General features: G+C 44.4%; 1 protein-coding gene across 2 annotated transcripts in view; it reads right to left on the bottom strand.

The window, feature by feature from the left end:
- The window catches only part of LOC137564359 (extracellular superoxide dismutase [Cu-Zn]-like), a 34301-nt gene that overhangs the window by 10717 nt on the left and 9557 nt on the right, over positions 1-14027 (bottom strand). Inside the window, exon 1 of one of the 2 annotated variants that reach the window (XM_068278141.1) lies at positions 263-631. The exons of the other annotated variant lie outside the window; for it this stretch is intronic. The gene's annotated coding sequence lies outside the window, so the exon portion shown is untranslated. Of the gene's footprint in view, positions 1-262; positions 632-14027 lie in introns of those variants that run through there. 2 annotated transcript variants of the gene reach the window in all.

Genomic DNA, 14027 nt, shown 5'->3' with positions numbered 1-14027 from the left:
TTAAACCAATAATAAAGTGCTGGGGCCTTTCTCTGTGTGATGTGAATTTGTTGCATGTTTGTATATTTCCAGATGCTGTGTGCAATCCTGTGACTGAAAATAATGCAATATCTGATTTCAGACAACAGGGAGCTGTGTTGAGGTACAGCTGAGGAAAAGTAATTCACAAAGTGCGGGTTTTAAAATAGTATTGATGTAATAGATGGCGCTGCGGTTCTAGCTGGCCAGCAGCGCACAGAGAGGTAAATAAAATCCTAATTACCTGTGCAGGAGAGGGCTCTGTGTCCAGTGAAGCAGGCAGCACAGATGAAAGCAATGCGCACAGCTAGCCTGGGGAACAAGCTGTATGTGCCCTGCTTTTGTAACCCAAGGCAGGGGGAGGGGTCGCACATTGGGATACACAGTTCATTATCTTTCCGTTATGTAAGCCACATTCAGCCAAGTTGCATCACCGATTTTATGTAACTTGCAATGTTTTCTCTCTGTCAAAAACTCAAAATATGTTCTGTCTACAGCAGCAGCTATACTGCAGAGCCATAAGAGGCAACAAGGAAGCCAAACATCTGGATCAAGGATTATATTCATTTCATCAGCTCTGCTGCATGACACTTTTATTATTATTTATTGCCAGTGGGGTAGCAATAGGGGGTGCAGAGGTTGCGACCACACTGGGGCCCATGGACAACCGCAGTATTAGCTCTCTATTGGTCCTGTGCTGGTAATAATCACTTCTATAGATGCTTTGAATAGTAGTAATCATTAATAAACCCCATCCCCTTCTTGAACATCTGACACTGTGGTTGTCCTTGGCAGGAGGTGTTGGTGCGTTATATCAATTATTATGTATAGAGTGCTTGAGGGGGCCCAATGTAAAACTTGCACTGGGGCCCATAGCTCTTTAGCTACGCCGCTGCTTATTGTATTACATTAAGAAGGCCTAGTGTATAAAGTACTACATTCAGTAATTGGGTACAATAGTAATGTAGAGCATTGATTCCTTAAAGAGGAACCCCATCCCAGGATTGATCTTCATCCTAATCAGTAGCTGATACCCCCTTTCTCATGAGAAATCTTTGCCTTTTCTCAAACGGATCGTCAGGAGGCTCTGTATGGCTGATTTTGTGGTGAAACCCCTCCCATAGTGTGATGTCATGACCATGGTGCTGACAGTTTGCGGTTTGTGAACCTTGTTGCATTATGAGAAATAATGTCTTTTTCCAACTGCCAAGCAAGCAGTATCTCCCTGCATAGAGCTCTCAGTAACGAATATTCCGCACAGATCACCTGGCAGAACTAAAGATGTCACCACTAGAGATACATTTCAAAGTGCATACCAGGGAGAGGAAAGATTTTACAATGGGCAAACACTGACAAAATAATCAATAAATGTAATACTAATTATTGTTAAATATAATCAATTTTTTTCATTGTTATTTTCACTACAGTTCCTCTTTAAAGTGAACCTTGTGTAAGTTAAAATGACTCCAGTGAACTATGCCTGAATGAATGTATAGATACCCCACCTTTCATTCCTAGCAGCTACTCCCAAACTCTAAGACCTCGTTCACATCTAACTGGCGCAGATGGCCGTGCGATCAGAACGCAATGTGTATGATCGCACACCATCTGCGTCGCTACCCGTTCCGCTGCTGATCCCATCCATTGACCGTGATGGGTCAGCTCTGCACTTGCGGACAAAATGCAGACAGCAGTACGCAAGTGCATCATAGCGAATCGTACTGCTGCGCAGCGCCTTTGAAGTGAATGGCAGAAGGGCTGTCTATACCCTTCTGTCATTCTTGTGTGTCACCACATCATACGCGCTTCCAAATGCGCACGGAAGCGCATATGATGTGAACGAGGCCTGAGCTCTCAGTGCACAAGGGAACCCCGGGGATAGCTGCTAGTTGAATATTGGTAATATTCTGCTGTTGGGCTTTATGTAATTCCAATAGTGATTAGCCCAAACCAGCCCCCTCTGCCGAGATTAGACTAGGATGTGTATGTAACCGTTAGTTGAGAGCTGATAACCTCTCAACAGGGATGATCCGCAATGTAGACAAGTTACATCAAGCAGGAAGCAGAGTAACAAGTTAAGCTTCGTACAAATATCAGCTGTTTTGTGGCTAGTCCAAGCTGCCTCTGATGAGAAACTAGTGTGTGGCAAAGGCAAAGGCACTGGTATAGCTTGTTCATATTGTGTTTTTAGACTTTCTGTTTTAAAGGAAAACTGATACTTAAAGAGAACCTGAACTGAAAATAACAAGTCAAAATAATCATACACAGGTCATACTTGCCTCCCATGTAGTCTACTCCTCAATCTCTTTCTCCTCTCCTGCATCCAATTTGTCCACTGTGATCAATGCATTTCTCCGTCCTCCATTGTGAAAATGGCCACTACACCATAACAGCTTCCTGGTCAGCACACTGTGAAACTGTAATATCACCCACTTGAGCCATAGGGAAACATGGACATTACCTTGCAGATTCAGTTGTAACTGACAGCTGCTGATCTATAACTGACAGCAACTGGTATGTTTCAGTTCTGACATAATATTGTCAGAACTGGAAGGGATCACTGTAAGAAGAAAATGGTTGGCCTCTGAGAGGAACTGACAGTGAGGTTAGTATGTAATCTTTATTTGCAGCTACGTCATGTGTTTATTTTAAATAATTTTACTCACTTCAGGTTCCCTTTAAACAGGAAAATGTATACTTACCTAGGGCCATGTGCTCTGTGGGCTCCCCCACCGTCCTCCCAGGCAGCTCAGCTCGCTTTCAGTCTCCTTCGTTATAAAGGTTTTAGTTGCGTCAGCCTGGCTGCACTGCGTATGTGTGGACCAGGCGCGTGTGTGCGCCTGTCACCAGGAGCGTACTGTGCCTGCACAAGTAGTGCTGTGCAGATGCAGAATGCTCCAGGTGATGGGAGGGTGTAGCTGTGCTGCCCTACTGGCGCAATTGAAGTCTTTCTAAATAGGAGGATTGAAGACAAACAGGGCCGTCTGATAGGATGCCGATGGAGCCCATAGAGTACACAGGGCAGTCGGAAGTCCCGGGTAAGTATAAATCCTTTTATTTAAGTAGTCTCAGGTACTCTTTAAAGAGAAACTATAACCTGGAATTGAACTTCATCCCAATCAGTAGCTGATACGCCCTTTCCCGTGAAATATCTTTTCCTTTTCACAAACCGATCATCAGGGGGCTCTGTATAGCTGATATTGTGGTGAAACCCCTCCCACAGTGTGATGTCAGGATCATGGTTCTGACATCACACTGTGGGAGCCTTGTTGCATTGTGGGAAATAACAGCTGTTTCCGACTGACAAAAAAGCAAGCAGCATCTCCTTCCACTGACCTCACCGGCCAGCAGTAAAAATGTCACCATGTGATAAATGTCAGAATGTAAATCAGAGAGAGGAAAGCTTTGGCAATGGGCAAACACTGACTAAATAATTTATACATAATTATTGTAAAAATGAAGCACTTTTTTTATTACATTATTTTCACTAGAGTTCCTAAATTAAGGATGGAGGACAGAGTCTCGCAGGTTTCTCTGCAACAGTTCTAGATGCACAGTGTACTAGTGTGGTTATCAAAGAAAAGAGGCACTGTAGTGACATAGTAGAATGCAGTAAACTATTCAGAATATTCACTTTTACGGCATATTTACCTGGTCTCTGCATCACAAATACTATAGCTACATATTTCTGTATATTGAATGTAGCTCCACCCTCCCAGTGATTAGATATGGGGAATTGTGGAATCCCCCCCCCCCCCCACACACACACACACACACCTGAGCATTCTGGGAGACCAGGTATATTTTGTACTGGCTTCAGAACTCTCAGTAAACAAACACTCGAATACAAGTCGACCTCATGTATACATTGACTCCAATATTCAACCCTCTTAAGCTGGAGGTTTTTATGGACTCAAGTATAAGTCTACCCAGCAAAGTTAATGGCTGCACTTGGGGACCAAGAGGGGTTAATGACTGCACTGCATACGGTATTGCAGCCATTAACCCCTCCTTTCCCTTAAGTGCAGCCAATATCTCCTTCAGGCCCCCAAGTGCAGCAATTATTCAATACCTTTTATGCAGCCCAGTATTTCCCCCCTGCCCTTGTTAATTATTATTTCAGACCTGTGTTTTCTTGGCATTTCCTTTCCTCAAAGTATCACTTACCACAGGGTAAGTTGCTGCAAATTGGAATGTCACTATTAGTACACACATTACTCAGTGTTGCCCGTGACTTGTGTATAAGTCGACCCTATACTTTTATGAAGTGAATGAGACCTAAATTTATAGACTTCTACTCGAGTATATACAGTATATGTTATTTTTAAATATTAATGAAAATGAAACCGGGTAGAAGGGTCCACTGCGGTTTGAATTATAAAACAACATATTGTTCTTATGAAAGCTTTATGGTAAGTGTGACTATGGGTGTGGCAAAGGCATAGAGGGCAGTAAAGCTAGTTTCCAGTCATCAAGGCTGGTGTATATCTGTTTGCAAAATAAGCATTTGTAATATTTTATGTTTCCAAATAAAAATAAATACCTAATAATTTAGTTTTTAGTGTTAACAAAAAAATAAATATGATAGTGTATGAGAAAAGCCAATGATGGGCACTACAATATACAGGATCTTCTCAAAAAATTAGCATATTGTGATAAACTTCATTATTTTCTGTAATATACTGATAAACATTAGACTTTCATATAGTTTAGATTCAAATACACACAACTGAAGTAGTTCAAGCCTTTTATTGTTTTAATATTGATGATTTTGGCGTACAGCTCATGAAAACCCAAATTTCCTATCTCAAAAAATTAGCATATTTCATCCAACCACTAAAAGAAAAGTGTTTTTAAAACAAAAAAGTCAACCTTCAAATAATTATGTTCAGTTATGCACTCAATACTTGGTCGGGAATCCTTTTGCAGAAATGACTGCTTCAATGCGGTGTGGCATGGAGGCAATCAGCCTGTGGCACTGCTCAGGTGTTATGGAGGCTCAGGATGCTTCGATAGCGGCCTTAAGCTCATCCAGAGTGTTGGGTCTTGCATCTCTCTACTTTCTCTTCACAATCTCCCACAGATTCTCTATGGGGTTCAGGCCAGGAGAGTTGGCAGGCCAATTGAGCACAGTAATACCATGGTCAGTAAACCATTTACCAGTGGTTTTGGCACTGTGAGCAGGTGCCAGGTCGTGCTGAAAAATGAAATCTTCATCTCCATAAAGCTTTTCAGCAGATGGAAGCATGAAGTGCTCCAAAATCTCCTGATAGCTAGCTGCATTGACCCTGCCCTTGATAAAACACAGTGGACCAACACCAGCATCTGACATGACACCCCAGACCATCACTGACTGTGGGTACTTGGCACTGGACTTCAGGCATTTTGGCATTTTCCTCTCCCCAGTCTTCCTCCAGACTCTGGCACCCTGATTTCCGATTCCGAATGACATGTAAAAGTTGCTTTCATCCGAAAAAAGTACTTTAGACCACTGAGCCAGGGTTGCCAACCGTCCGTCTGTGGACGGACAGTCAGTAAAAATCATGCCAAATTTAAGCTGTCCGTACTGCCCGTATTTTTAAGCCCTGTGTCCGTCAAAAAAGTTAAATTTTGCCATCCGCAGCAAATTGTTATCTGCGCATAACAATTTGCCCGAAGTACAGCAAGTCCGGGAACTGCAGAAGCTTCAGGCTACTGCCTCCTTCTCCTCCTCCAATCAAAAACCTTCATTTTCGGCTGGCACCTCTCTCCAGCCAATGAGAGAGAGGCAACCAAGTGTGCTCCGCCCCCACAACCCTGGCTTTCTGGTCCCGGCCAGAGCAGAATAGAGATGGGAAGTTCGGATCTTTTCAATGATCCGGATGATTCGAATCGGATCATTGAAAAGATCCGGATCTTTGATCCGAATCTCGGATCATTTTACTACCGAAGCATTCGGGGTGAGATGACTAGCAGGACAGGTCTTTCCCTGCTGTGGACAGGAGAAGGGGAGGGGGTGGACACACAGAGAAGGGGAGAAGATGGACAGAGGGCAGGGAGTGGACAGAGATGGGAGGAGAGACGAGCAGAGAGCAGAAATGTTTGTGCACACAATACCCACATGCTGCAATCATATGCTTTACATGTATTTATTTCACCTATATGCTCATCTGTGTACTTTCCATGCAAACGTCACACAGTGAAGGAAAGCATTCCCAGAAGATAAGTGCAGCTGTTTAGTGCCGAGTGCAGGAGGATCATATAATTGCCCAGCAATCACAGAGCCTGCAAAGTTACTGAGCTGTGCTGAGCCAAAAGCTTCCAATGTGTTCACTGTGTACAACTACGGAACAGCCAGCCTATAATGAGCAGCACGTTATAGCCAGTATGTGTGCTCTACACATATCTGGCAGTGGCACCCATGTCCCCTCTCTCTCATCTACCTGTCCCTGCAAGGCTGCCTCCCCTCCAACAGAGCGATCCATCTCAGCTCTGCTTCCAGGACCCCGCTGCCCGCTGAGAGGGGGCGTGTCGCTCCTGGCCCCACCCCTTTTGCGATCCGAATCGTTCATTTTGATGATTCGGATGATCGACTCATTAAATAGATTCGGATCAAAGATCCGAATCGTTCATGATCCGGACAACACTAGAGCAGAAGAGGAGACAGTTTGCTGCTGAGCACTGCTAGTAAGTAGTAAAGTCTGGTGTGCAATACTCCTCCTGCCTTTGCCATCTGCTGCTGAAGTTCTATTACTGGGTGAACCTTATCTTCTCTCCCTTCTCCGTGTCACTGATAACTGCAAAAGTGTGGTATGCATAGACACTTCAGCTGGAGGTGTGCTGAGTTGTAATTAGCTGGACAGCATTCATTGGAAACAGCGTGAGGTTGCAGGAGGGATGGGAGCAGGGAATCTTTTCTTCAGGCAAGGCATGGGTTTGAACCTGGCATTACAGTGTGACAAGCTGGAAAAGCAAGCAAGCAAGCACACTGTCATTCAGCAGATGAAACCCAAGCCAAGCTTTGTGTATTTAAAAATCACCTTCATGTAAAATAGCAGCCTTCTCTGCTGTGAAAAAATAAAGGCATTGTTTCTGTTTACAATGAGGTCTTGTGAGCTGCTCCAATGTACTTAGCAGCAATTCTGGATGTGTCTGCTGGGGAGGTTCACTTTCTGCTGTAGCCTGAGGAATTACTTATTTCCCTATGCAAGTCCCATCTTTATTTTTGTTAATTGTCACTTTTTTTGGTGATTATTTTTTTGTGTGTGATTATTATGGATGGATGGAGAGGCAGTGTGGGCCTCCAGCTAGACTTCTGAGTCCCCACAAAACACGAGGAAGTGTATATTATGGCTATATTTTATGTATTTAAATGTTCCTTTCCTACACGCTTTAATAGTACTGTATTATAAGGCTGTAAAAAAGAAAAGAATTATATATATGGTGACCATGCCTACATTTTAGCCCTACCCCCCAGAGAGTGCGCTGCTTACTCCGCCCCCTGTCCGTCCAAAAAGGTAGGTGTCCAGATTTTTTGGACCTGTTGTCCTGCAAAAAATTGGAATGAGGTTGGCAACCCTGCACTGAGCAACAGTCCAGTGCTGCTTCTCTGTAGCCCAGGTCAGGTGCTTCTGTCGCTGTTTCTGGTTCAAAAGTGGGTTCATGCTTCCATCTGCTGAAAAGCTTTATGGAGATGAAGATTTAATTTTTCAGCACGACCTGGCACCTGCTCACAGTGCCAAAACCACTGGTAAATGGTTTACTGACCATGGTATTACTGTGCTTAATTGGCCTGCCAACTCTCCTGACCTGAACCCCATAGAGAATCTGTGGGATATTGTGAAGCATCCTGGGCCTCCATAACACCTGAGCAGTGCCACAGGCTGATTGCCTCCATGCCACGCCGCATTAAAGCAGTCATTTCTGCAAAAGGATTCCCGACCAAGTATTGAGTGCGTAACTGAACATAATTATTTGAAGGTTGACTTTTTTTTTTTTGTTTTAAAAACACTTTTCTTTTATTGGTCGGATAAAATATGCTAATTTTTTGAGATAGGAATTTTGGGTTTTCATGAGCTGTATGCCAAAATCATCAATATTAAAACAATAAACATAATATTAAAACAATAAAAGGCTTGAACTACTTCAGTTGTGTGTATTTGAATCTAAAATATATGAAAGTCTAATGTTTATCAGTACATTACAGAAAATAATGAACTTTATCACAGTATGCTACTTTTTTGAGAAGATCCTGTAGTGGATAGCAGGTTTCCTCATCCACATCCCAAAACCATACAGATAAACAGTTGCGTAGCTAAGCAGCTATGGGCCCCGGTGCAAGTTTTACATGGGGCCTCCCCAAGCACTCTATACATAACAATTGATACGGTGCACCAAAACCTGCCAAGGACAACCACGTTATCCGAGTTGCAAGAAGCGGATGGGGAACAGTGTGTCAACCCTCCTGGCGGTCTATTAAAAACGCCAGGGGGCAGAGCTGCCGGGTTTTTTTTGTTGTTTTTTTTTTTTAAATCATGTAGCGAGCCTAGGGCTTGCTACATGATAGCCGCTGCTCAGCGGCATCCCCCTCAGCCCCTCCGATCGCCTCCGGCGATAGGTGATCAGGAAATCCAGTTCAAAGAACGGGATTTCCTGGAGGGCTTCCCCCGTCGCCATGGCGACGGGCTGCGATGGACGTCGTGACGTCTAAGGGAGACCCGATCTACCCCTTAGCGCTGCCTGGCGCTGATAGGCCAGGCAGCGCAGGGGTCTAGGGGGGGGGGGGACTCTGCGGCGGCGCGGATAGCGGCGAATCAGCGCGGGGCGGCGCCGATCGGTGTGCTGACGCAGCTAGCAAGGTGCTAGCTGCGTTCAGCAAAAAAAAAAAAATTACGCAGATCGGCCCAGCAGGGCCTGAGAAAACCTCCTGCGCGGCTTACCCTGAACTACGTTCGGGGTTACCGCCAGGAAGGTTAAGCATTACTACTATTTAAAGCATCTATAGACGTGATTATTACCAGCACAGGACCAATAGAGAGCTAATACTGTAGTTGGAGGGCCCTTCGGGGCCCCTCTACCCCAAGGACCCCAATGTGGTCGCTATCTCTGCACCCCCTATTGCTACGCCACTGCAGATAAATTAATCTGTCCTCCCAAAAATTGGCCTTACAGATACACGACTATCAGTGTTGCCAACCGTTCACGCTATTTTTTACTGACAAATACCTAAAAATTTACTGACAAAAGATTTTTTTTACTGACAAAACCACCTGCGCCGCGTGTAGAAAAAATGGGCGTGGCCACGCAACAGAATGTGGGCGTGGTCATGGGTGAAGCCAAATATACATGATTTTAATATTGCTGCGAAAGGTCTGCCAGGGAAGTTTGAGCTCTGCCATAGTGTGTCCCCCCCCCCCCCTCCCCCTTCCCCCAAAATACATGTAATCTTACAGCATTTCACCAAAAATCCACGTAATCTGGCAGAGGTTCTTCCAAAATACAGATAATTCGGCAGTGGTTCCCAAAAAATAGATGTAATCTGGCAGCAGTGATTCCCCCAACATACACATAATCTGGCAGCAGTTCCCCAAAATACATTTAATCTGACAGCAGTGGTTCCCCAAAAATAGGTAGCCCCAGGTCTATAGGTGTCACCAGAATAGGTGGCCAGGGGTATAGATGTCCCCAGAACAGGTAGCCAGGGGGAGAGATGTCCCCAGAACAGGTAGCCAGGGGTATATGTGCCCAGTATATGTAGGCAGGGGTACAGGGCCAGTTCTAGACTGGCACATATGAGGGGGCAGTCAAATGGGTAGGGGGCAACATGTTTGAGGAAATTTGCGGTGACTAAAGTGGGCATGGCAAGTAAATGCACATAATGAGAGACAGCGTTTCACCAGTAAATGCACATAAGACAGCCTTTCACCAGTAAATGCACGTAATGACAGACAGCTTTTCACCAGTAAATGCACATAAGAGACCGCTTTTCACCAGTAAATGCACATAAGAGACCGCCTTTTACCAGTAAATGCACGTAATGACAGACAGCTTTTCACCAGTGAATGCATGTAATGAGAGACAGATTTTCACCAGTAAATGCATGTAATGAGAGATAGCTTTTCACCAGTAAATGCACGTAATGAGAGACAGCTTTTCACCAGTAAATGCACGTAATGAGAGACAGCTTTTCACCAGTAAATGCACGTAATGAGAGACAGCTTTTCACCAGTAAATGCACATAATAAGAGACAGCTTTTCACCAGTAAATGCACATAATAAGAGACAGCTTTTCACCAGTAAATGCACATAATAAGAGACAGCTTTTCACCAGTAAATGCACATAAGAGACAGCTTTTCACCAGTAAATGCATATAAGAGACAGCTTTTCACCAGTAAATGCACATAAGAGACAGCTTTTCACCAGTAAATGCACATAATGGCAAACAGCCAGTGTCCTCAGTATATGTAGTCAGCAGATATATGTGCCCAGTATATGTAGCCAGAGGTATATGTCCCCAGTATATGTAGGCAGGGGTATATGTGCCCAGTATATGTAGCCAGAGGTATATGTCCCCAGTATATGTAGGCAGGGTTTTATGTGCCCAGTATATGTAGGCAGGGTTATATGTGCCCAGTATATGTAGCCAGGGTTATATGTGCCCAGTATATGTAGTCAGGGTTATATGTGCCCAGTATATGTAGCCAGAGGTATATGTGCCCAGTAGATGTAGCCAGGGTTATATGTGCCCAGTAGATGTAGCCAGGGTTATATGTGCCCAGTAGATGTAGCCAGAGGTATATGTGCCCATGGGTAGCCAGGGTTATATGTCCCCAGTATATGTAGCCAGGGTTATATGAGCCCAGTAGATGTAGCCAGGGTTATATGTGCCCAGTAGATGTAGCCAGGGTTATATGTGCCCAGTAGATGTAGCCAGAGGTATATGTGCCCATGGGTAGCCAGGGTTATATGTCCCCAGTAGATGTAGCCAGGGTTATATGTGCCCAGTAGATGTAGCCAGGGTTATATGTGCCCAGTAGATGTAGCCAGGGTTATATGTGCCCAGTAGATGTAGCCAGGGTTATATGTGCCCAGTAGATGTAGCCAGGGTTATATGTGCCCATGGGTAGCCAGGTGACCCCCCAAAGCAGGAGGGGAGCAGCTCGCTCTCCCCTCCTGAACTAAGTGAAGAGTGGCAGGCGGCAGCGAGCGGAACTTGCCTGCGTCTCGTCGCCGGCGCGGGATGATTTGCCGCTACTCTGGTTTGGTCCAGACCAGAGCAGCAGAACTTCCGGCGCAGGAGCGAGACGGAAGGTAAGTCCCGCCCGCTGCCAAACGCCACTGCCAGCCACTCGTCACTTAGATCAGGAGGGGGACAGTCAGCGAGGGAGGGAGAGCACTAAGGTGAGAGAAGGGGGGGGGGGGGGTTGCCCCCCTTCTCCACCGCTGCCCACAGCTCTTCCTCCACTGCGCTGCTGTCCTCCTGCAACAGAGCGGAGGAATTCACGGGCAGCTTAATTTGTAGCAAAAATTACGGGCTGCCCGTAAATTTACGGGCAGTTGGCAACACTGACGACTATGACTGTGGTAGCGATTCGATTGTGAGCTCTTAGGAGGAACAGGTAGGGGCTAGCCTATGGACTCGATCGAAAAAATAGATTGAAATTCAGATTAGACATGTTGGAAATCGATCTGGCAGGTAAATATGCCAGAATATTGTATGGTGCATTAAGCGCTGTGGAAGATGTCAGGTCTACATAAATTAAATAATAATAAGTAAAAACTCAGTGGTCTTTTCACTGAAAGTTCAGTCTTACCTAGCAGAGACCCCTGCTGGCCAGCTTTATATAGGCATTCAGGTCACACAATAGGGAAAACCAGTTGCATGATAGAATAAGCTGATTAATGCAAACCAGAAAAAGGAGACTTGGGATAATAGAAACATGTGTTGTGCCCATCGATCGCTAATTATATATATGTTGGGAAGTTTGGTCTAACTCAAAATTCACATGCCAATACATATGAATGTACACAAAAGTGAAAAAAAAAACATCAATGCATCTGCTCCCTTTTTGCACTAATGCACGCAATCATTTTCATGTATCTGCCGTACTAAACATTTTAAATGCTTACATTTTACCTTCATTTTGTTTAAATTTTACTTTCCATGCTTACAGCCAAGTATCACTATCCAGTTGTGAATTGCTCTGTGATTGCAAATATTGAATCTGTTACAAATGCTTCTTGACTTTAAAGTAACCCTCAGATATAGAAAAAAAGAAAAATGTATACATACCTCGGGCTTCCTCCAGCCCCCTTAAAGCTCAACACACACCATACAATTTTGGTTGTACAGATTTACCAAATCTATGTAGTATAAGGGCCAACAGATTGAAAATACTTTGAATGATTGATTGGATAAGCTTGTATGGTGTGTGTTGAGCCTTAAGCTACGTACACACATGCGACAACGATCGTTCGTTGTCAACGACGAACGAACTTTTAATTGATGAAAGAACGACCTAAGTAAAGTTAGTTTTAAAAGGTGTGTAACGATCAGATCGTTAGAACGAACGTTACATCACGTTAAAGTAACTATTGCGCCTGCGCATAAAAATGAAAAGTTCCATGGAGAAATAGTGAAATGCGCATGTCAAGCCTAGTTTCCAACGATGTACTACTTTTGCAAACTATCGTCGTTGGGAAAAATCCGCCAAGCTAGATCATTCGTTTTGAACGATCTAGCTCGTCCGTCGTTACACTTCATGGTCGTTGGCTGCTTTTTTTCAAACGATCGTCATTTGAAAGGATCGGGGAACGATCGTTTCAAACGACTATAGTTGCAAGGTGTACGCACCTTTAGGCTGATTGGTCCCTCACCGTCGTCCTTCAGCCCCTGGATCTTCCACTATGGGTCCCAGTACTTCGGGCCGGGCCGAGGCAAAAGGGGCTCCAGGCTCAGGGCGCGGTGTAGGAGGGGGTGCACAACTCGCTCAGCTATCATTCCTCTATTGTGTTTGTAGAGATTAAAAAAGGGGATACTTGGCAGTAACTGCAAACCAGATAACTAGAGATTCAGGTATTGAGGTCCTGGAGCGCCTCTTAGTCTAATAACAAACAATGTGTGATGGTTAGGGTGGGAGGGATGGAGGGGAGCACTTTGGTGTTTCAGCCTTGGGTGCTGAAGGACCTTATCCCGCCTCTGCTTTAGACAGTTGTGGCTGGAGGAAACCTTGGGTATGTCTACAGTTTCTTCTTTATCGCATGTACTCTTTTTAACGGTGGTGCAGGATAAATCTGGGCCACTACCTTCATAGAGTTTGCACGTCCTTCCCGTGTTTGTGTGTGTTTCCTCCAGGCACTCAGTGTCTTTCCACATCCCTATGGGGCTATCGCACTGAAAAATAGCCCCCCCTCCCCGCCAAAAAAAAGGCCTTTAAAGCAGGAGGATCAGCCATACTATGCCAGGGGAAAAAACACATGTATTAGTAGGTAAATACTTGATCTACTTACATAACACATGTATTTTACTGTCCACGTTTTGATTTCAGTGAATTATTTTATACAGTAAATGAAGAGAATTCTGTTCCTGGTGGGAATCATGTATGTTGCCGACAGTTTGAGGCTAAATGCTGATGTAATTTCTTCCCTTAACTTTTTTCTTTTCTCCTCCAATCACTCAAGGCTAAGTCATCTCAGCCTTGCTTGTAAACACAAGTGAACAGAGGATCATGTTTCAGCTAGGCAGCGAAATAAAGGGAAGAGGAGAAAAATGTTACAGATAAAAAGAACCCCCAGCATGCAACTGAATGGTAATGGCTATTGAAGGGCCAGTGCTCCTAAATTATGTGATAACTTCAAACCATAACAGCAGAAAAAGTTTTGAATGCAGGATTAGCATCTTTATCAATTAATACACTCAGACCAGTTGCTGTTAAAATTTTATTTTTATGGTGACAATTCCGCTTTAAAGGGAACCTGAAGCATAAGGGATAAGAGGCTGCCAAGTCTTGCCTTTAAACCAGGGGTCCGG

Source organism: Hyperolius riggenbachi, chromosome 1 (genome assembly GCF_040937935.1).
Source record: "Hyperolius riggenbachi isolate aHypRig1 chromosome 1, aHypRig1.pri, whole genome shotgun sequence".
NCBI classification, from domain to species: Eukaryota; Metazoa; Chordata; class Amphibia; order Anura; family Hyperoliidae; genus Hyperolius; species Hyperolius riggenbachi.
This window is presented reverse-complemented; position numbering and strand designations above follow the sequence as displayed.